At 35.8% G+C, this 24,098-nt stretch overlaps 1 long non-coding RNA gene across 3 annotated transcripts in view; it reads right to left on the reverse strand.

The window, feature by feature from the left end:
• LOC132597348 (uncharacterized) overlaps window positions 1–24,098 on the reverse strand; it is a 198,640-nt gene that overhangs the window by 27,804 nt on the left and 146,738 nt on the right. Inside the window, exon 4 of one of the 3 annotated variants that reach the window (XR_011377480.1) lies at window positions 20,137–22,597. The exons of the other annotated variants lie outside the window; for them this stretch is intronic. This is a non-coding gene — a long non-coding RNA (uncharacterized lncRNA). Of the gene's footprint in view, window positions 1–20,136; window positions 22,598–24,098 lie in introns of those variants that run through there. 3 annotated transcript variants of the gene reach the window in all.

The following is a 24,098-nucleotide window of genomic DNA, read 5'->3' on the forward strand; positions in this document are numbered from 1 at the left end:
GTTACAAAAACAGATGGAACGGATGAAGGAGCATGAAGATATGAAAACAACTGACATCTGGGTTATTTTGAAAATTAACAAAACATTGGTAAGGACTATATAGAGGCTAATAGGGACATAGAACAGTAATTAGTTCACATTAGGTTTGCAAATTCTCACACATTTGATCTGAGTCAAATGTTGAGAATTGAAAAAGTTTTGTAGAATTTAGCTCCCTCATTTTTTTTTTTTAATTTGAAAAATGAGAGGGCTGGATTAAATAATGTCTAAAGTTTTTTCCAGAGCTTCCATTTTAGGTATTTGTGTTTTGCACACATACTAATTAATTTATAATAATCTTGTTTTCCATCTTAATAAGTACTTTCTCATGGGCAACATAGTTCTATCAATGAACTTATACTTGGTATTACCGTTGTTTTAACTCTGTTTTGCCAGAAGAGAGATACTAACATAAGACTGTATCATCCTGTAGTGTTTCCTGAAGGACTTTGTCATCATCACTGCTTCTTCAGATGAATATTAAAGCTTTTTGTCTCAAAAATAATCTGCTCTATCTCTCTATTATGACTGTATTCATTCTTATTTTTTAAAAAACTTTCTTTTAAAATTAATGGTATCCATGGCCCAATCTGGCTACAGAGAGAGTGAGATTACTCTCTTTATCTACTTCCAGAGAAAGAGACATTCTGTGTTTAAGACCAAGCAAACATAAAGCAATTTTACAGGTACCCTTATTTCAAAAGGTGTTTGAGAATATAAATGATCAGTATTTTTAAAATTTTTATTGGGACATAGTTGCTTTACAATGTTGTCTTAGTTTCTGCTGCACAGTGAAGTGAATCAGCTATATGTGTAGACAAGTAAATAATCAGTATTTAAAAATTAAATCTCTCCAAAAATTTATATTTTAAAACTCTTCCTTATAAGGTTTATTACTATGTCTGTTTTACAATGTACTAAGATCTTGTATCAGTTATACTGTCATAAAGTCAAAGAGGAATGCATTCCTTCATCTGCCATGAACATTCTATTCAGAGTTTACTTGTAATCACCTGGTTTTACCACTAGATGGTGGTAAAACTAGTAAGGCATTCGATGTGCATGGGGTAGGAAACCATAGAATGAGCACAAAGAGGCGAAATTTAGGAGTTTATTGATCATGACGTAATAAATAAGTTAGTAAAATATGAGAAAGAGTAAATTCATGAGCTCAGAATGATGAGGTGTTTTCTTATTCTTATTTCTGTCTCTTAATTCTCAACTGAACTAAAAACTTTGTAAGTATTCTCATTTTCAAACTTAATTGGCAATTGAGCTTTCAAAAAATATTCCCTGGTGGCGCAGTGGCTGAGGGTCCGCTTGCCGATGCAGGGGACGCGGGTTCGTGCCCTGGTCTGGGAGGATCCCACGTGCCGCGGAGTGGCTGGGCCCATGGGCCATGGCCGCTGGGCCTGCGCGTCCGGAGCCTGTGCTCCGCAGCGGGAGAGGCCACAGCAGTGAGAGGCCTGCGTATCGCAAAAAAAAAAAAATATATATATATATATATATATATATATATACTAAAATGTTATTTAATTTTTCTCTTCTCTTTGATTTATATAGTTGTATCATTTCTGAAAAAGTTTCTAGAAGATGGGCTTTGTGGGTTATGTTCTTTAACTGCTTACTATGTGTATATTAATATATGTATAATATGTCTATCTATCTATCTATATCTTATATCCCCAACTTAAAGATTTCAGGAATTATTTACCCTCTCTTAAATCCCCCCCCAGCAACTATTACTGACATGTTAACAGCTAGCTATATTAACATTGTCCAAAGAAACAGAACCAATAGGATATATACAGATATATACAAAGAGATTCATTATGAGGGATTGGCTCACAAGATTATGGAGGCTGAGAAATCTGATGCCCAGCTGTCTGCAAGCTGGTTGCCTAGGAAGCCAGTGGTATAGTTCCAGTCCAAACTCAAAGGCCCAAGAATCAGGAGTACTGATGTTCAAGGGCAAGAGAAGATGGATGTCCCAACTCAAAAAGTAAAAAAGCAAATTCCCTCCTTTTTGCTCTGTCAAGCTCTCAACAAATTGTACATTGCTCACTAACATTGGTAAGGGCAATTTCCTTTACTCAGTCTACCTATTCAAATGTTAATATTTTCCAGAAATGCCCTTACAGAAGCACCCATAAATTATATTTTACTAGGTACCTGGGCATCCCTTAGCCCAGTCTTATCGACACACAAAATTAACCATCACACCAGTGTTCCATAAATGCTTGTTGAAAGACATGCTTCTCTGATTCCTGTTCAAATCTTTAGCCAGTAATGTAATCTATTTTTAAAGGTCATCTGACCCTAGGGCCTTTGGACTATTGTCCCTAGGAAATGTACGGGCAATGACCTCTAAGAAAATTAGCAAGGCCAAATCTTGGAAGTGATGACTTCATTATCTCCCTAACTTAGACTCTTGAGGCAGGACATGCTATAGCCTATTCAGTCTTCTGCTAGAGTATGTCCACTGCTCCTCCCTCTTACTGTTGTACCACTTCTAGACCTCACTGTTGGTTGTTCAGTTTTGCAGCTTTGTTACTTTTCAATAGAGGGCTTTGCCTTTCTGTGGTGGGTGTTCTTAGCTGAGTATAATTACAGACTTTCCCACACATTCTTTCATCATGTCTTCCAATATATCTCTAACATAAGTTGTTAAAGAAAGTAGGAGGTGAGTGGGTGAGTTCTTAATGAATATCATCTGTAGCCCCATACATTCCAGAATAATATGCAAAGAAATGGACAGATCTTTTGAACAGCCAAATATTTAACAAAATAGCAACCTGTACTATAATAAACCACTCTTCACCCAGGAAGCATGAGAAAAATGTCTTGCTAGTACATTTTCTTCTTTTGGGCAACACTTCCTCTTTTACTGTTCCATAACACAGCAGTTAAAACAATGAAATACACCATACATTTTCTTCATGAGACTCTAAATTCCTAAAGGCAGAAAGTTTAAAATTTGTATTCCTATCTTCTAGATCAGAAGTACAAACTACAGTCCCATGGGCCTAATTTGGCTCACTACCTGTTTTTGTCAATAAAGTTTTAGTGGCACAAGCCACATCCATTCATTTATTTTTGCCTGTTATTACTTCTTGCACTGAAATGGCAGAAGTGAGTAGTTGTGACAGAGACCATGTAGCCTGTAAAGCTTAATATATTTACTTTTCTGCCCTTTACAGAAAATGTTTGCCAACACAGATTCGGTTCTTTAAAAAAAAAGTTTGTTAAGCAAGTGAATTAATGGAGATTATCACCATATTGATGCAAATCTTGACTATAAATGAAAATTCTTTTGTTAAAATTGCATTTTTCCTTAAAATATGACTCAAGAGATATTAGTAATTTATCTACAGAGAATACAAGATGAAATGCTTTACTTGATTTATCAGCTTAACAAAATGACTGGCTATAGGAACTTTTGTTTATTTGTGGGTTGTTTTGGAAACTGAAATTCTGAGTGTTTTAATTACCTTAACAAATTGTGATTCATTTTTGTGTCATATGGACTAAATGTTACTTAAAGGTGTTAGTAAGGTTATTAGTTCCATGAAGAAAAAATAATAATTTCTTGGCATACAAATCACAAAAGCAAGTGAGATAAAATGTTTTAATATATTTTATTTATTTATTTATTTATTTTTACAGCAGCTTTAGTTTCACAGCAAAATTGAGCAGAAAATTCAGAGATTGGGCTTCCCTGGTGGCGCAGTGGTTGAGAGTCCGCCTGCCGATGCAGGGGACGCGTGTTTGTGCCCGGGTCCAGGAAGATCCCACATGCCGCGGAGTGGCTGGGCCTGTGAGCCATGGCCGCTGAGCCTGCGCGTCCGGAGACTGTGCTCCGCAACGGGAGAGGCCACAACAGTGAGAGGCCCGCGTACGGCAAAAAAAAAAAAAAAGAAAGAAAGAAAGAAAATACAGAGATTCCCTATGTACCTCCTACCCTCAGGTAGCACCACCTCCTCCACTCTCAACATCTCCCCCATCCCCCAGTGGTACATTTGTTACAACTGATGAACCTACACTGACATATCATCCAAAGTCCATGGGTAATGTTCAGGATTCACTCTTGGTGTTGTATATTCTGTAGGTTTTGACAAATGTATAATGACATGTGTCTACCATTATAGTATCATACAAAGTAGTTTCACTGCCCTAAAGAGAACTCTGTGCTCTATTTATCCCTCCTTCCCCCCAACTCCTGGCAACCACTAATTTTTTTACTGTCTCCGTAGCTTTGTCTTTTATAGAATGTCAGATAGTTGAAATCATACAGTATGTAGCCTTTACAGATTGGCTTCTTCCACTTAGTAATATGCATATTTTACTCCATATCTTTTTAGAGCTTGGTAACTCATTTCTTTTCAGCCCTTTGAAAAATATTTTATTGTCTGGATGTACCATGGTATATTTATCCATTCACTTACTGAAGAATATCTTGGTTGCTTCCAAGTTTTGGCAATAACGAATAAAGCTGCTATAAACATGCATGTGCAGGTTTTGTGGACATAAGTTTTCAATTCATTTGGATAAATATCAAGAAGTGCAATTGTTGGATTGTATGGTAAGACTATGCTTAGTGTTGTAAGAAACTGCCAAATGGTCTTCCAAAATGGCTGTTGCACTTTGCGTTTCCACCAGCAATGAATGATAGTCCAGTATTTGTTGTTGTCGGTGTTTTAGATTTTCACCATTCTAATAGGTGTGGTTTTGTTTTTAATGATAAGATTTTGCAACCCTTTTAAAAATTTAAAAATAAGCTCTGAATATTTGGGGGTGTGGTAGAATATACATTTCTCAAAATTGATCACTGAAATGTATTGCTGTAGGATATCTTATAAAATGGATGTTCTGGGCAACTGCTGTTAGCCTTTTAGTGTCTCTGTGCCTAGCATCATGCCTGGCTCATAGTAGCTATCTGTAGATATTTGCTGAATAAATGAATACCTGAGGTTGGAACTCAGAGAGAGATCTGAGTCGGCTGAAGTCTGGATGAATCCAGATATAGTGGGATAATCTTGGGCCTGTTTACTAAAGAGGAAGCAAGGAAGTCCCAAGGCTTCAACTGAAGCTGTTATATAAATGTTCTATTTTAATAAAATGGGTTAATTAAATGGTTAATTTTAGCATTCAAGTAGAAATAGACATATGAGACCAATTAATTACTTTTTTTGAGAACCCATACATTTGGCCAATACTTTGTAATAATGCAGTTTTGTTTGGCAGCCAGCAGTTGCTGATGGCAGTTTTCTTTGTCAGAACTGTTATCAAACTGTGCTATTAAATGAGATTTATTTGGTGAGATCTGGGTGGATCTGTAACAAATAAGCAAACAGTCCAAGCTGTTGTCTAAAATACAGGAATTTGGAGAGACTTTTCTTTATCCTCTTGGCATAAGCCACATTTTATCATATTTTGAATATGATCTGATTAGACCTTCTTAAATGCATCTCATACAATTATATATTTAAGTTAGCATTTTATTTTGAAAAGAATGTTTATATAACTTTGTATTTGGCTTCATATATTCATTTAATACAGGATTTTAGTTGGCTTAAACTCTTTTCCCCAGTTCTTTTCCTAAACAGCAAATTTATGTTATTCCATTTTAAAAAAGGGGAGGCTAAATTCTGGAGCAGGCTTCAATGTTATTTTAACACTAAAAGTGTAAAATGGAGTGGTGTTATAATTCAAAAAGAGTCATGTATCACACTGTTCATTGCAGCACTATTTACAATAGCCAGGACGTGGAAGCAACCTAAGTGTCCATTGACAGGTGAATGGATAAGGAAGATGTGGCACATATATACAATGGAATATTACTCAGACATAAAAAGAAACAAAATTGAGTTATTTGTAGTGAGGTGGATGGACCTAGAGTCTGTCATACAGAGTGAAGTAAGTCTGAAAGAGAAAATCAAATACCGTATGCTAACACATATATATGGAATCTAAAAAGAAAAGAAAAATGGTTCTGATGAACCTAGGGGCATGAGAGGAATAAAGACACAGATGTAGAGAATGGACTTGAGGACACGGGGAGGAGGAAGGGTAAGCTGGGACGAAGTGAGAGAGTGACATAGACATATATACACTACCAAATGTAAAATAGATAGCTAGTGGGAAGCAACTGCATAGCAGAGGGAGACCAGCTTGGTGCTTTGTGACCACCTAGAGGGGTGGGATAGGGAGGGTAGGAGGGAGATGCTAGAGGGAGGGGATATGGGGATATATGTATATGTACAGCTGATTCACTTTGTTATACAGCAGAAACTAACACAACAGTGTAAAGCAATTATACTCCAATAAAGATGTTAAAAATAAATAAATAAATAAAATAGAGTGGTGTTTCAGAATTTATATGTTGATCTACCTTTTTAGCTAAATTCGTGTGGAAATTCAATCTTATGGTTTTTAATTTGCATATGGTTTTTTACCCTTTATGACAATAAACATATTATGATTATTTTCCCTATCAATGTTCAAAAATTCTGAAATGATTTAGCTTTTATTTTCTTCGTCAAGTTGTTTGGAGGGTTGTGGAAGTTCTTACAGTTGTTGTCCCTTGGTATCTGTGGGGAATTGGTTCCAGGATCCCTATGGATATCAAAATCCTTGGCTGCTCAAGTCTGTTATATAAAATGGTGTAGTATTTGCATATAACCTATAGATATCCTCTGTAAGCTTTAAATCATCTCTAGATTACTTATAATACTTAATGCAATGTAAATGCTATGTAAATAGTTGTAAATACAATGTAAATTCTATGTAAACATTTGCTGGTGTGTGGCAAATTCAAGTTTTGTTTTTTGGAAATTTCTGGATTTTTTTTTTTTTCCCTGATCCTTAATCAAAGGTTGAATCCTCGGATATAGAATACTTGGATGTGGAATCCTCAGATATGGAGGGCCAACTATATTTCTATTTTGAAAAACTTTACAAATACATCCAGCAAGATAAAGAGAAGTAAATTAAAAAAAAAATTTACAACTGCTGCTGGAATATAAATTTCCATGCATTTACTTTTAATTTTTATAATTCTTTTCATATTAATACATAATATAATACATAATTTCACATTTTCAAAATGTACATTTTGATCAGGGAAAAAATTCTGATTATGTACCAAGAGGCTATAAAATGTGTTAGAATTCTTAAACATACAGTATGCAAAGAACATAAGTTAAAATTAAAAAAAAAAATCCTACAAATAAAATTTAGCAGAAGTGATTTGTAAATCACTTTTTTAGAACACAATCAATTTTCTCAAGGGGACAATGCTATGAGTAATTGTTTTGGATTGAACTAGTCCCACAGGCTTATACAATCCATAATAAACAATACACTGTCAGGAGGGTCCTACCTGGGGATAAAGCTCAAGAGGAAGAGGTAAGCCTGCTGGTGGGGGGCTTGGTGTGCCATGATAAAATGTGAGAAATGGACTGTGGAAAATGGGAATCACTAAAGGTTGTCTGGAGAACTGAACTGGTTTGACTTGGCTTTAAAAATGAGTCTGTATGGAGAGCCTTGTACATAGGTAAGTCTAAAGTTAAGGATGACAAATTAGGAATCTACTACAAAGTTCCAGAAATTTCACAGAGCCTAAACGCTATCATAAATCAAGGTATAGATAATGCTGAAGGAGTTTCCAAATGTTTAGTGAGAAAAAAAGCAACTGGAGAGAAAGAATAGTCTCAAAGGAAGAAGGTAGTAGGAAAATGTGAGAAGAGTGAATAATCAAAGAAGCTGGGGCTTCCCTGGTGGCGCAGTGATTGAGAGTCTGCCTGCCGATGCAGGGGACACAGGTTCGTGCCCTGGTCCGGGAAGATGCCGCGGAGCGGCTGGGCCCGTGAGCCCGTGAGCCATGGCCGCTGAGCCTGCGCATCCGGAGCCTGTGCTCCGCAGCGGGAAAGGCCACAACAGTGAGAGGCCCGTATACAGCAAAAAAAAAAAAAAAGAAGCTGGACTGTAAATAGCCAAGACTGGAGAATGGATATGGGAAGAAAACTGAGGCAGTACTCCTCTGTACGGACCACTAAAGAAGGCTGTAAGAAAGAGACATTGAATCAGGAAGCTCTCCCTTTAAAGGCCCACACCAGATTGATTCTTACACAAATGGAAAGTTATCTGTAAATTTTGATATACAGTTGCTACCTCTGTGATTGTAAACCAGATATTTGGGTTTCAAGGAGTGGCTGTACAAATATTCTCCCACCAAGGATATTTTAAGGTGATTCCAACATTTGTTGATTTAATATCTAGCACCTCACATGAGTATATTTATAGAAAAAATATCTAGGTCTCTGTAGAAGTTCTTTTAGATCTTGCTATATGAAATTGCTAAATGATTTAATTGTATGGTTTTCATTTATGAAAATCTTATCTATGAAATTAATGAATTTAGCAAGATGACTTTAGAGTCTCTCAGAAATATGACTCCTTGCCTAATTTAGAACTTACTGCTGTAACATGGCACTGTCAATAAGATACCACATGGTGGGTTTTGAATTGTCTCACATTTAGTTGAATTTATATATTTATATATATTATATCTATATATTTGATGATATGCTGAGCTGAAGAGAATCACTTATGTTCTAATCATCTTTTCTTATTAAAAAGAATGAAACAAAGGAAGATTTAAGATACTTTCTATTGATATTCTCATTTTTGGATCTTGTCCATTTAACTCTTACTTATCTGGGCTCATGTGTTGGAGAAATTTGGGAAAATAATCAAAGATGACATACAATGACTCATATACTGACTTTCTTATCTGACTTAGCCATGAATCCATTTGAAACTATGTGTGTAATGTATCTTCTGATACATGAACTGAACAATAAAAGAGACACAGGCTCTTGATAACAGGCTCATAGATTAATTGACTGCGTACTTTCATTGGCAACTGTTCACACATTAGTTTAGCTAAAGTTAGTTTTACATTCTCAAATGTTAGGCTACCTGGGACTCTAAACCTACTGGATCTACAGCATATCTAAGTATAGTTTATGTGGAGCGTTATGTGGTTTTGGTATCTAGTAACAGTTTAAAACCAAACAGTAATGATTACAATGGCAACATGGATAATATATCTCTTGTGTGATACCATGAAATCTTTTTTATACTATTCAGATTTTCTTCTGGGCTTTCCTAAATTAGTCTCATATTAAGCATTTCCTCCTCATTTTGTTTAACCCCAGAGCCCTCCATTTTCTGGATAAGATCAATTCTTGCCTTGTTTCCAAGTTTCCTTAGCAGGGAAGATGCCTTCAGAAGGCAGGTGGTAGCTCCAGATTTCCACAAACTCTCAGAGCTAGAAGGGCAACTCTGAGATCCCCTTGGTCTATGTGAGTCCAAACTTCTATTATTCCCCAAGCCTCTGATACAGATACACAAGTCAGGAAGTGGGGAGTGACAAAGTTCTGTGTAGTGTGGTTTAGAAGGATCATTAACAGGAGGGAAGCAGGGAATCATGGGATTTTCATATTTCTGCCAAGACTTAGAGACCTATTCCCTCAGACTCACAGTCTCTCACTATAATCTGACTTTAAATCCACCAGGACTGATCCAATCATGCCATTTATCCCAGTGTGTTTTAGTACCCTCTATAAACCCAAGATCTGAGGTTATCTCTCATGACCTGGACATTTATGCCTCAGTAATTTTCTTAATCTCACAATACTCTTTGATTTTGAAAGCTTCCCATGTGTCCCCTGGTTTTTGTCTGTCACCTACAAAATCCCCTATAGCTTCAAACTCTTTAAATATTTATTTTATTATGTTCAGACACTACCCTGAATGAGTAGATGAAAGAATGACTAAGCAGCACAGGAATTGAAACAATTTGTTGTGCAAGGCTTTCTTCTTCCTTCATTTTTTTCCTGTAAATTCTTTGTTTAAATAAAATGAGACTCTTATTGTGTACCCCTATATATATGCAAAAGTTTAAAGTGTTGGTTGAAGCGGTGCAGATAATCTTGTTTGAACACCTTGGGTTCATTTAATATGTTTTGAAAACCAATAGTTTAAACAAATTGGCCTTATAAGAAAAAGCTTAAGGAAGTTTCTAGCCTCCAAATGTTAATCTTTAGGGAATGAGTTAGCAATGATATTCAACTCTTTGAAACAGTATTTTTTTGAGAGTGCTAAATTATGTTTCCTTGTTTTCACTATGGAGATGGGGACCAGGTTTAAATTAGAGCATAATAAATTTAAGCTCGTTATTGAGAAATCCTGAAACTGCATAGATAGCAAATGGACCCTGCTGAATATTAAAAATACAACTAGATCAATTACAATATATGAAACTAAAACAAAACCACTCTAAATGACTGATCAAATTTAAACTGTTAAATCCTACCCTTGCAGTACTGGGAGCCCAGAGTGTTTAGAACATTGATTTGTAAGCATGTTGAGGAATTTGTAAAACTTCTTTTTTGGGGAAAAAGAAAACAAAAGCCTTCCTGAAACATTCTCCAAGCAAGCAATAATTTAAAAATTTGAAATAATGTCTACCTGAGAGTAGAAAGTCAAGATGTGTAATTGGTCTGTCCAATGGGATCAAGAGAATCGTTAAGCAAAACATTCCCTGAAGCAGTGTGGATTGCACAGTTCACAATATGATGGATGGAACACAGCAAGAGTCCACTTTTGTTCTGCAAAAGAGTCTGCCAAGGTGCTCAATACAAACAAGAAGGCTATTTTATCAGTGACATTATCTTACAAAAATCGTCAGTGTGCTCTCACATGAGCTGAAAGCTCTTGTAAGCCTTCCTGGGGAATGCAAAGTTTAGCCAATTGAGAGGCTGACATTCACTCCAGCAGCATGAAGTAGACGGTGGATGAATGAGTCAGACCAGTGCCTTCAGCAAATTTAAGCTATAATTAGTATTTTGGAATCTCCATCCATGTTTGACTCTGACAAAGAGAGGTGTCAATATTTTCTCTTTAAAAAAGAAAAATCTCTCTCTCTCTCTCTCTCTCTCTCTCTTCTTTTTCCAGCTGTAGTAGTAAAATGTGTGTGCAAAAATCCTGTTACTCATGAAATCTCTGGATCTGTCAGAGGACTTCAGGTGTTTTCAGGCTGTTAATAAATAGGCATCCATATCTGTGTCTTGCACCTGAAGTCAGATGTCACAGTTAATGTGCACTGAGGATTACAGTATGTTCCAACAGAGCATACAAGACACTCCAATAGCAGCACCCCTGGTCCCTTCAGGACCAATAAGTAACAAGGACCTGAGGTGGTATCCTATGTGATTCTAACTCAATTGACTGACAAGAATAGAAATTGGGACATAGTGCTGAGCAATGTCACCCAAATATTTTAATTTTTTAATCAATTTTCTATCATTTAAGCATCTGTAAGATACATGTATATGTGTACACACATCTATTTACATATATATGTATATATATATATGTAATTTTTCAGGCTTAATGCTATTCTAATGTCAGAATCCAAAATAAGTAAGATTTTGTTTCTATCTTTGAGCTAAGAATCTGCTATGTATAAAAATAATTTGACAAGTTTATCTTTATGATCAGTAACAACTGTTATGGAAGGAGGAAATAAACCCTTACACAGTACACTATTTTACCTAAAGATGAAATGTCCATCCCTGTGATGGTTAATTTTATGTGTCAACTTTGTTGGGCCATGATGCCCCGATAGATGATTAAACATTATTCTGGTTGGTTCTGTGAAAGTGTTTTTGAATGAGATAAACAATTAAATAGTTGGACTTTGAGTAAAGCAGGCTACCTTCCATAATGTGGGTGAGTCTTATTGAAGGCCTTAATAGAATGCAGACTGACCTCCCCTAAGCAGGAAGGAATTCTGCCAGCAGACTGCTTTTGGACTCAAAGTGCAACTCTTACCTGGGTCTCCAGCCTATGAGCCTACCCTGCAGATTTTGGACCTGCTTTCACAATCATTATATATTTTATATATTATATACTATATATTTTATATACACACACACACACACCCTATTGATTCTGTTTCTCTGGAGAACATCAATTAGAATATATAACTTTTGAGTATTTGAAAATATGGTTTTGTTTGTGAATTTTTATGCAATGCAACCAGTGTTCATACCACTATAGACTTAAGCTAACAATAAAATTGCATTTATAGAAAATGGCTCTAGAGTTTGGATTGAATGAGTGGAAGAGAAACAGAAATTGAAATAATTATAAGATAGACATTTATAAGGAACACAGATAAAGAGCAAGTGACCTAAATATTCAGTGGTTCAGTGGAAAGAGGAAAAAAAAAAAAGAGGAAGAGAAATGCAGAAGAAAGAGAGGATTTGAACTTAGTTACTGAAGACCAAGTTTAGAAGAAGACACACTTCCATTTGTACCAGGGACAGGATCCTAAGATTCAAGAAAGGCACATGTTGTTCCTGGTACCTTGAACTAAATGCAGAAACAATTTTTAATAAGAGAATAATATGATTCTCACATAGCTCACCAGGGAATACTCGAAAGGGAAAACACTGGGAAATCCGATGGTGATGAAATTTCATATTTGTAATGTGGAATTTATGTAAACTTTCTGTGTTGATAAATGAGCACTTGCACATAGACTGACATTTGAATAAATTACAAAATACACATTTTCTTCCCTCTTTACTGATATGGACATGTATTTCAGCACTAAAAAAAATAAATTCTCCTTAAACAAAAACTTGAAAAAGAAGCACTAAAATTTGCAGAAATCAGCAAGGGCCAGATGTTGCACTTGTCCTTAACATTGACTCTTTTGAAAATAGCAATAATTATTCAAATCTGTAAATAATTGTTACTTTGTACTTTTAAAAACTTCAGCTTTATTGATGTATAATTAACATAAAAAATTATAAGACATTTAAAGTGTATGTCATGGTGATTTGAGATACTTTTTTTAACATCTTTATTGAAGTATAATTGCTTTAAAATGGTGTGTTAGTTTCTGCTTTATAACAAAGTGAATCAGTTATACATATACATATGTCCCCATATCTCCTCCCTCTTGCATCTCCCTCCCTTACACCCTCCCTATCCCACCCCTCTAGGTGGTCACAAAGCACCGAGCTGGTCTCCCTGTGCTATGCGGCTGCTTCCCACTGGCTATCTATTTTACATTTGGTAGTGTATATATGCCCATGCCACTCTCTCACTTTGTCCCAGCTTACCCTTCCTCCTCCCCATATCCTCAAGTCCATTCTCCAGTAGGTCTGTGTCTTTATTCCCATCTTGTCTCTAGGTTCTTCATGACCATTTTTTCCCCTTAGATTCTATATATATGTGTTAGCATACGGTATTTGTTTTTCTCTTTCTGACTTACTTCACTCTGTACGACAGACTCTAGGTCCATCCACCTCACTACAAATAACTCAATTTCGTTTCTTTTTATGGCTGAGTACTATTAAACTCGTAGAGGAAAATACAGGCAGAATGCTCCATGACATAAATCACAGCAAGATCCTTTTTGACACACCTCCTAGAGATATGGAAATAAAAACAAAAATAAACAAATGGGACCTAATGAAACTTAAAAGCTTTTGCACAGCAAAAGAAACCATAAACAAGACCAAAAGACAACCCTCAGAATGGGAGAAAATATTTGCAAATGAAGCAACTGACAAAGGATCAATCTCCAAAATTTACAAGCAGCTCATGCAGCTCAATATCAGAAAAAAAACAACCCAAACAACCTAATCCAAAAATGGGCAGAAGACCTAAATAGACATTTCTCCAAAGAAGAAGTACAGATTGCCAGCAAACACATGAAAGAATGCTCAACATCATTAATCATTAGAGAAATGCAAATCAAAACTACAATGAGATATCTCATACCAGTCAGAATGGCCATCATCAAAAAATCTACAAACAATAAATGCTGGAGAGGGTGTGGAGAAATGGGAACCCTCTTGCACTGTTGGTGGGAATGTAAATTGATACAGCCACTATGGAAGACAGTATGGAGGTTCCTTAAAAAACTCAAAATAGAACTACCATACGACCCAGCGATCCCACTACTGGGCATATACCCTGAGAAAACCATAATTCAAAAAGAGTCATGTACCACAATGTTCATTGCAGCTCTATTTACAATAGCCAGGACATGGAAGCAACCTAAGTGTCCATCAACAGATGAATGGATAAAGAAGATGTGGCACATATATACAATGGACTATTACTGAGCCATAAAAAAAGATACTATTGATATATACATTATAAAAGGATTATACTCCCCCACTCCATCTAGTTAATTAACACATCCATCACTTCACATATTTATCTTTTATTTTTATTTTTTGGTAAGAACATTTAAATTCTAATCTCTTACCAAATTTCAATAATACAATACAGTGTTATTAATTATAGTTATCATGTTATATATTAGATCCTCATACCTTATTCATTTTATAGCTGAAAGTTTGTGCCCTTTTACCAACCTACTCCCCAGCCTCTAGCAAACATATTTCCACTCTCTGTTTCTATGAGTTTGACATTTTTGTTTTTTAGATTCTATATGTAAGTGATACCATGCAGTATTTATCTTTCTCTAGATGGCTTATTTCACTTAGCATAATGCCCTCAAAATCTATCCATGTTGTCATAAAAGGCAGGATTTCCTTCCTTCTCATGGCTGAACAATATTCATATATATAAATCTATATAACTTTATAGATGTATATATGACCTATATATATCTTCTTTATCCATTCATCAGTTGATAGACATTATTTTCACTTGAAAAGCGTAAGTAAACAAAACATTCACTAGCTACTATGTTTCCATAATGTAATCAGTTTTAAATTTGGAATGTGATTAGTTTATATAATTTATCCTATTTTGATTAATGTCCCAAAGTGTATCCATAACCTATGATAATATTTATAGACTTAGCATTATGGATAACGGTTGCTGATAGATGTACATTTATTAAACTTTTCTTAAAAATATGAAAAGCATCTCTATTTTTGTTCTGATATTTTAAAGAAGAATAAAACTAAAAATAAAGTGGGGAAAACAAGGAAAAGAAAAGAAAAAAATCCACCAAATAACTAAGAAATATAAGAGATGAATAAACAAGTAAATGGAAGGAATATGAGAAAAATTTTGTGCTGGCTGATGCTTTCCTAAAAGGCAATATATACATAAATCCAAAAAGAGTACAAATATACAGTTCAAAAGCTATCAAGATGAAATATTACATAGATATTTGTATTATTTCCAAATATAATCCCTTTGACTTCTCTATCTTGTGTCTTACCACGTTATCTATTCTTCATACATTTAAACAATGAAACCATAAAAATTTGTCTATGGCTTGTAAAAATTAGAACATTGGCCTGAAGAAAATTTGGGCAAAGATTCTAAAATATATTTGTTGTAACTCTCCATTAAAGAAAAATATCACCTAGTATAGGGCCTTATAAATGGTTATTCAAAATACAACTGTTCAATTGAATTACATTGGATAGTATTGAAGAAAACCACTTCTATTTTGCTACTTTTTGGTTGGGTTGAGGAAAAATTGACATCTTTTCAATATCCACTCTTCCAATCCAAGAAAAGTCTTTCCTTCTTTTATGTGGGTCTTAAATCTCTCAGTAAAATTTTATTGTAACTTCCTACAGTTTTATATACCTTTGTTACATGTATTTCTAAATATTAGTTTTATGTTATTATAAATATTATATTTTTATTTATTTTTTAACAATTGCTGGTTGGTGTATAAAACACATTTTAATATTTCATACTGATGCTGTACCTAACAAAATTTACTAAACTCAATTTTATTTCTAAAACATCAGTAGTTCCATTTGAATTTTCTACATAAATATTCTACCTGCTAATAATGAGATTATTATTTCTACCTTTCCTAACCTTATAACATTTATTTCTTTTTCTTGTCTGACTGTGGTGGCTAGAATCTCTTGTAGAAATTTTGATAGAACTCTCAGAAAGATAATTTTCAACATCTTACCATTAAGTGAGATGTTGGCAATAGTATTTTTTCTTTTGTTTGTACCCACCCTTTATCAGAATGAGGATATTACCCTTTTGCTTACAGTGTTATTAAATTAATCAGACATTATTATTATCATTAACAAATATATAAATTTTATCAAAATAATTGGCTTTTTGTAAAACTACATGGAAACCAGCTAGGTCCAGTGTTTAATGTAACCGATCCTGGTCATTTGCAAGGTGAAGATCCTCATTTTCTGATTGTAGGCAGGTGTTTCACAACCATTAAACCTGTTTTGAAGCTACATCCCACAGCCGTAACACAAGGCTTTGACTTATCACACCAAAGGAAGGTTTGGTGCTTCCATCAACCATGCACACTCTGTTGAGAGGGTAGGTCTGGTCTTTCCTCTTCCATGACATAATTCTGTAATATCCTGCTCATATCAGGTGAGCTATTCAAGGCACTATTACTCCTTTCACCATGAATTTACTCTCAGTAGTGCTGCTCCAGTGGGCTTGGGTGTGTGATACTTTCCCTACTTGCTCTTGTTTAAAAGACATATTTTTAAAGATTGTTGAGTTCAATATGCTAATAATTTCTTCAGCATATCTATATTCATGGGTGAGATCTGCATAATTTATCTTTCTAATTTTTGTCTTTTTTTAGAATCAGAATATATTAGCCTAAAACAAACAAACAAACAAAAACATGCAAAAATTACTAGATGCATAGAAGATAAGTTAATTCATTACACATTATAGATGTCCTGTGGATTGCACTTAGTGTTCTTGTGGTCTCTGGTTTAGAAGAGGTGCCTCAAATTTTAATTTACTTGATATTAGTATTTGTAAACCAGATTTTGTTGTTTGGTTGGTTTTAGTGTGATATATTTTTTTCTTATACATTTAGTCTTTGCCTTTATATTTAAATGTCTCTGGTGACATATTTCCTCTTTGATTTTTCTTAACACTTTTATTGGAGTATAATTGCTTTACAATGGTATATTAGTTTCACAAAGTGAATCAGCTATACGTACACATATATCCCCTTCTCTTGCATCTCCCTCCCACCCTCCCTAACCCACTGCTCTAGGTGGACACAAATCACTGAGCAGATCTCCCTGTGCTATGCAGCTGCTTCCTACTGGCTATCTATTTTACATTTGGTACTGTATATATGTCCATGTCACTCTCTCACTTTGTCCGAGCTTCCCCTTCCCCTTCCCCATGTCCTCAAGTCCATTCTCTACATCTACGTCTTTATTCCTGTCCTGCCCCAGGTTCTTCAGAATTTTTTTTTTTTTTTAGATTACATATATATGTGTTAGCATACGGTATTTGTTTTTCTCTTTCTGACTTACTTCACTCTGTATGACAGACTCTAGGGCCATCCACCTCACTACAAATAACTCAATTTCATTTCTTTTTATGGCTGAGTAATATTCCATTGTATATAGGTGCTACATCTTTATCTATTCATCTGTCGATGGACATTAAGGTTGCTTCCATGTCCTGGCTATTGTAAATAGTGCTACAATGAAAATTTTGGTACATGACTTTTTTTGAATTACGGTTTTCTCAGGGTATATGCCCAGTAGTGGGATTGCTGGGTCATATGGTAGTTCCATATTTAGATTTTAAGGAACCTCCATAATATTCTCCATAGTAGCTGTATCAATTTACATTCCCACCAACAGTACAAGAGTGTTCCCTTTTCTCCACACCCTCTCCAGCATTTATTGTTTGTAAATATTTTGATGATGGCTATTCAGACCAGTGTGAGGTGATACCTTATTGTAGTTTTGATTTGCATTTCTCTAATGATTAGTGACTTTGAGCATCCTTTTATGTGTTTGTTGACAATCTGTATATCTTTTTTGGAGAAATGTCTATTTAGGTCTTCTGCCCATTTCTGGATTGTGTTGTTTGTTTTTTTTGATATTGAGCTGCATGAGCTGCTTGTAAATTTTGGAGACTAATCCTTTGTCAGTTGCTTCATTTGCAAATATTTTCTCCCATTCTGAGGGTTGTCTTTTGGTCTTGTTTATGGTTTCCTTTGCTGTGCAAAAGATTTTAAGTTTCATTAGGTCCTATTTGTTTATTTTTGTTTTTATTTCCATATCTCTAGGAGGTGGGTCAAAAAGGATCTTGCTCTGATTTATGTCATAGAGTGTTCTGCCTATGTTTTCCTCTAAGAGTTTTATAATGACCTATGTTACACGTAGGTCTTTAACTCATTTTGAGTTTATTTTTGTGTATGGTGTTATGAAGTGTTCTAATTTCATTCTTTTAATGTAGCGGTCCAGGTTTCCCAAGCTGTCCAGTTTTCACAGCACCACTTACTGAAGAGGCTGCCTTTTCTCTATTGTATATTCTTGCCTCCTTTATCAAAGATAATGTGACCATATATATGTGGGTTTATCTCTGGGCTTTCTATCCTGTTCCATTGATGTATATTTCTGTTTTTGCACCAGTACCATACTGTCTTGATTACTGAAGCTTGGTAGTACAGTCTGAAGTCAGGGAGCCCGATTCCCCCAGTTCCATTTTTCTTTCTCAAGATTGCTTTGGCTATTTGGGATCTTTGGTGTTTCCATACAAATTGTGAAATTTTTTGTTCTAGTTCTGTGAAAAATGCCATTGGAAATTTCATAGAGATTGCATTGAATCTGTAGATTGCCTTTGGTAGTATACTCATTTCCACAATGTGGTATATCTCTCCATCTGTTTGTAACATCTTTAATTTCTTTCATCAGTGTCTTATAGTTATCTGCATCCAGATACAGGTCTTTTGTCTCCTTAGGTAGGTTTATTCCTAGGTATTTTATTCTTTTTGTTGTAGTGGTAAATACGAGTGTTTCCTTAATTTCTCTTTCAGATTTTTCATTGTTAGTGTATAGGTTGCAAGAGATTTCTGTGTATTAATTTTGTATCCTGCTACTTTACCAAGTTCATTGATTAGCCTTTGTAGTTTTCTGGTAGCATCTTTAGGATTCTCTATGTACAGTATCATATCATCTGCAAACAGTGACAATTTTATGTCTTCTTTTCCAATTTGGATTCTTTTTATTTCTTTTTCTTCTCTAATTGCTGTGGTTAAAACTTTCAAAACTGTGTTGAATAATAGGGGTGAGAATGGGCAACCTTGTCTTACTCCTGATATTAGTGGAAATGGTTTCAGTATTTCACCATTGAGAATGATGTGGGCTATGGGTTTGTCATATATGGCCTTTATTATGTTGATGTAAGTTCCCTCTATGCCTACTTTCTGCAGGGTTTTTTTTATCATAAATGGGTGTTGAATTTTGTTGAAAGCTTTTTTCTGTATATATTGAGATGATCATAAGTTTTTTTTCCTTCAATTTGTTAATATGATTTATCACATCAATTGATTTGCATATATTGAAGTATTCTTGCATTGCTGGGAGAAACCCCACTTGATCAGGGTGTATGATCCTTTTAATGTGCTGTTGGATTCTGTTTGCTAGTTTTTTGTTGAGGAATTTTACTTCTATGTTCATCAATGATATTGGCCTGTAGTTTTCTTTTTTTGTGACATCATTGTTTGGTTTTGGTATCAGGGTGATGGTGGCCTCGTCAAATGAGTTTTGGAGTGTTCTTCCCTTTGTTATATTTTGGAAGAGTTTCAGAATGATAGGTGTTAGCTCTTCTCTAAATATTTGATAGAATTCACCTGTGAAGTCATGTGGTCTTGGACTTTTGTTTGTTGGAAGATTTTTAGTCACGGTTTCATTTCCAGTGCTTGTGATTGGTCTGTTTATATTTTCTGTTTCTTCCTGATTCAGTCTTGGAAGGTTGTGCTTTTCTAAGAATTTGTCTATTTCTTCCAGGTTGTCCATCTTATTGGCAGATAGTTGCTTGTAGTGATCTCTCATGATCCTTTGTATCTCTGCAATGTCAGGTTTTACTTTTCCTTTTTCATTTCTTATCCTATTGATTTGTCTTCTCCCTTTTTTTCTTGATGAGCCTGTCTAATGTTTTATCAATTTTGTTTATCTTCTCAAAGGACCAGCATTTAGTTTTATTGATCTTTGCTCTATTTTTTCATTTCTTTTTCATTTATTTCTGATCTGATCTTCATCATTTCTTTCCTTCTGATAACTTTGGGGTTATTTTTTTCCTTTTTTTTCTTCTTCTTCCTCTAATTGCTTTAGGTGTAAAGTTAGGTTGTTTATTTGAGATGTTTCTTGTTTCTTAAGGTAGGATTGTATTGCTATAAACTTCCTTCTTAGAACTGCTTTTGCTGCATCCCATAGGTTTTGGGTAGTTGTATTTTCATTGTCATTTATTTCTAAGTATTTTTTGATTTCCTCTTTGATTTATTCAGTGAGCTCTTGGTTATTTAGTAGTGTATTGTTTAGCCTCCATGTGTTTTGTTTTTTTTTTTTTACATTTTTTTTCCTGTAATTGATATCTAGTCTCATAGCCTTGTGGTCGGAAAAGGTACTTGATATGATTTCAACTTTCATAAATTTACCAAGGCTTGATTGGTGACCCAAGATATGATCTATCCTGGAGGATATTCCCTGAACACTTTGAGAAGAAAGTGTAATCTGCTGTTTTTATATGGAAGGTCTTATAAATATCAATTAAGTCCATCTTGTTTAATGTATCATTTAAAGCTTGTTTCCTTATTTATTTTCATTTTGGATGATCTGTCCATTGATGAAAATGGGGTGTTAAAGTCCTCTATTATGATTGTGTCACTGTCCATTTCCCCTTTTATGGCTGTTAGCATTTGCCTTATGTATTGAGGTGCTCCTATGTTTGGTGCATAAATATTTACAATTGTTATATCTTCTTCTTGGATTGATCCCTTGATCATTATGTAGGGTCCTTCCTTGTCTCTTGTAATAGTCTTTATTTAAAATTCTATTTTGTGTGATATGAAAATTGCTACTCTAGCTTTTTTTGATTTCCATTTGAATGGAATATATTTTTCCATCCCTTCACTTTCAGTCTGTCTGTGTCCCTAGGTCTGAAGTGGGTCTCTTGTAGACAGCATATATATGGGTCTTGTTTTTATATCCATTCAGCCAGTCTATGTTGTTTGGTTGGAGCATTTAGTCCATTTACATTTAAGGTAATTTTTGATATGTATGTAGTTATTACCATTTTCTTAATTATTTTGGGTGTTTTATTGTAGGTTTTTCCATCTCTTGTGTTTCCTGCCTAGAGAAGTTCCTTTAGCATTTGTTATAAAGCTGGTTTTGTGGTGCCAAATCTCTTAGCTTTTGCTTGTCTGTAAATGTTTTAATTTCTCCGTCAAATCTGTATGAGATCCTTGCTGGGTAAAGTAATCTTGGTTGTAGGCTTTTTCCTTCTCATCACTTTAAATATGTCCTGCCACTCCCTTCTGGCTTTCAGAGTTTCTGCTGAGAAATCAGCTGTTAATCTTATGGGGACTCCCTTGTATGTTATTTGTTTGTTTGTTTTTGCTTGTTGTTTTTAAATTTTTTTCTTTGTATTTAATTTTGATAGTTTCATTAATGTGTGTCTTGGTGTGTTTCTCCTTGGATTCATCCTGTATGGAAGTCTCTACACTTCCTGTACTTGATTGACTATTTATTTTCCTTTATTTGGGAAGTTTTCAACTATAATCTCTTCAAATATTTTCTCAGTCCCTTTCTTTTTCTCTTCTTCTGGGACCCCTATAATTTGAATATTGGTGCACTTAATATTGTCCTAGAGGTCTCTGATACTGTCCTCAATTCTTTTCATTCTTTTTTCTTTATTCTGCTTTGTGGTAGTCATTTCCACTATTTTATTCCCAGGTCACCTATCTGTTCTTCTGCCTCAGTTATTCTGCTATTGATTCCTTCTAGAGAATTTTTAACATCATTTATTTTGCTGTTCATCATTGTTTGTTTACTCTTTAGTTCTTCTAGGTCCTTGTTAAACGTTTCTTGTATTTTCTCCATTCTATTTCCAAGATTTTGGATATCTTTACTCTCATTACTCTGAACTCTTTTTCAGGTAGATTTCCTCTTTCCTCTTCATTTGTTTTGTCTGGTGGGTTTTACCCTGCTCCTTCATCTGCTGTGTGTTTCTCTGTCTTCTCATTTTGCTTAACTTACTGTGTTTGGGGTCTCCTTTTCACAGTCTGCAGGATCGTAGTTCCCACTGTTTTTGGTGTCTGCCTCCAGTGGCTAAGGTTGGTTCAGTGGGTTGTGTAGGTTTCCTGGTGGAGGGGACTGGTGCCTGTGTTCTGGTGGATGAGGCTAGATCTTGCCTTTCTGGTGGGCAGGACAGCATCTGCTACTGTTCTTTGGTGTGACCGTGAAATTATGATTTCAGACCACCTCTCTGCTAATGGGTGGGGTTGTGTTACTGTCTTGCTAGATGTTTGGCATGGGGTGTCCAGCACTGGAGCTTGATGATCGTTGAGTGGAGCTGGGTCTCAGTATTGAGATGGAGATCTCTGGGAGACCTCTTGCTGATTGATATTATGTGGGGATGGGAGGTCTATGGTGGACTAATGTCCTGACCTCGGCTCTCTCACCTCAGAAGCTCAGACCTGACACCTGGCTGGAGCACCAAGTCCCTGTGAGCCACATGGTTCAGAAGAAAAGGGAGAGAAAAAAAGAGAAAAATTAAAAAAATAAAATAAAAGTTATTAAAAACATTAAAAACATATTAAAAGAAAAAGAAATGTAATTTTTAAAAAAAAAGAAAGAAGAGAGCAACCAAAGCAATAAACAAATCCAATGATAACAAGCACTAGAAAGTATACTGAAAAAAATAAAAAACAAAATAAAGGACAGATAGAACCCTAGGACAATTGGTAAAAGCAAACCTATACAGACAAAATCACTCAAAGAAGCATATACATACACACTCACAAATAGAGATAAGGAGGAAATATGTATATATATATTTTTTTTAAAGGAAGAGAGCAACCAAGTCAATAAACAAATTTACCAATGATAATAATGTCTAAATACTAAACTAAGACAAACATAAAATCAGAAACAAATTAGATGCAGAAAGCAAACCCTAAGTCTACCGTTGCTCCCAAAGTCCACTGCCTCAATTTTGGGTTGATTTGTTGTCTATTCAGGTAGTCCATAGATGCAGCATACATCAAGTTGATTGCGGAGGTTTAATCCACTGTTCCTGAGGCTGCTGGGAGAGATTTCCCTTTCTCTTCTTTGTTCACAGAGCTCCTGGGTTCAGCTTTGGATTTGGCCCAGACTCTGCATGTAGGTCACCCTCTGGCATCTGTTCTTCACCCAGACAGGAGTGGGTTAAAGAGGCAGCTGATTGGAGGGATCACTCAGGCCCGGGGGGAGGGAGGGGTACGGAATGCGGGGTGAGCGTGCAGCAGCAGATGTCAGCATGACGTTGCAACAGCCTGACGTGTGCCATGTGTTCTCCTGGGGAAGTTGTCCCTGGATCATTGGACCCTTGCAGTGGCAGGCTGCACAGGCTCCCAGGAGGAGAGGTGTGGACAGTGACCTGTGCTTGCACAGAGGCTTAGTGGTGGCTGCAGCATCAGCTTTAGTGTTTCATGTCCATCTCTGGTGTCCATGATGGCTTGCGCCCATCTCTGGAGCTCATTTAACCACTGCTCTGCCTTCTGTGGGCAGATGGGGAAGGAATCCCCTCTCCTTGCACACCTTGAAACAATGGTCTCTTGCATCTTAGGCAGTTCCAGACATTTTCCCAGACTCCTTCCTGTCTATCTTTGGCACACTATCCCCCTTCAGGCTGTGTTCACACAGCCAACCCCAGTCCTCTCCGTGGGATCTGACCTCCAAAGCCCAAGCCTCAGCTCCCAGTCCCCACCCAACCTCGTGGGTGAGCAGACAAGACTCTCAGTCTGGTGAGTGTTGGTCAACATCTATCCTCTGTGCAGGAATCTCTCTGCTTTGCCCTCTGTGCTGCTGTTGCTGTGCTCTCCTCTGTGGCTCTGAAGCTTTCCCCTGGCCCACTCCCTGTCCTCGTGAGTGAAGGGGTTTCCTAGTGTGTGTGAACTTTTCCTCCTTCACAGCTCTCTCCCAGAGGTGCAGGTCCTGTCCCTATTCTTTTGTCTCTGTTTTTTC

This window comes from Globicephala melas, chromosome 5 (genome assembly GCF_963455315.2).
Source record: "Globicephala melas chromosome 5, mGloMel1.2, whole genome shotgun sequence".
NCBI lineage: Eukaryota > Metazoa > Chordata > Mammalia > Artiodactyla > Delphinidae > Globicephala > Globicephala melas.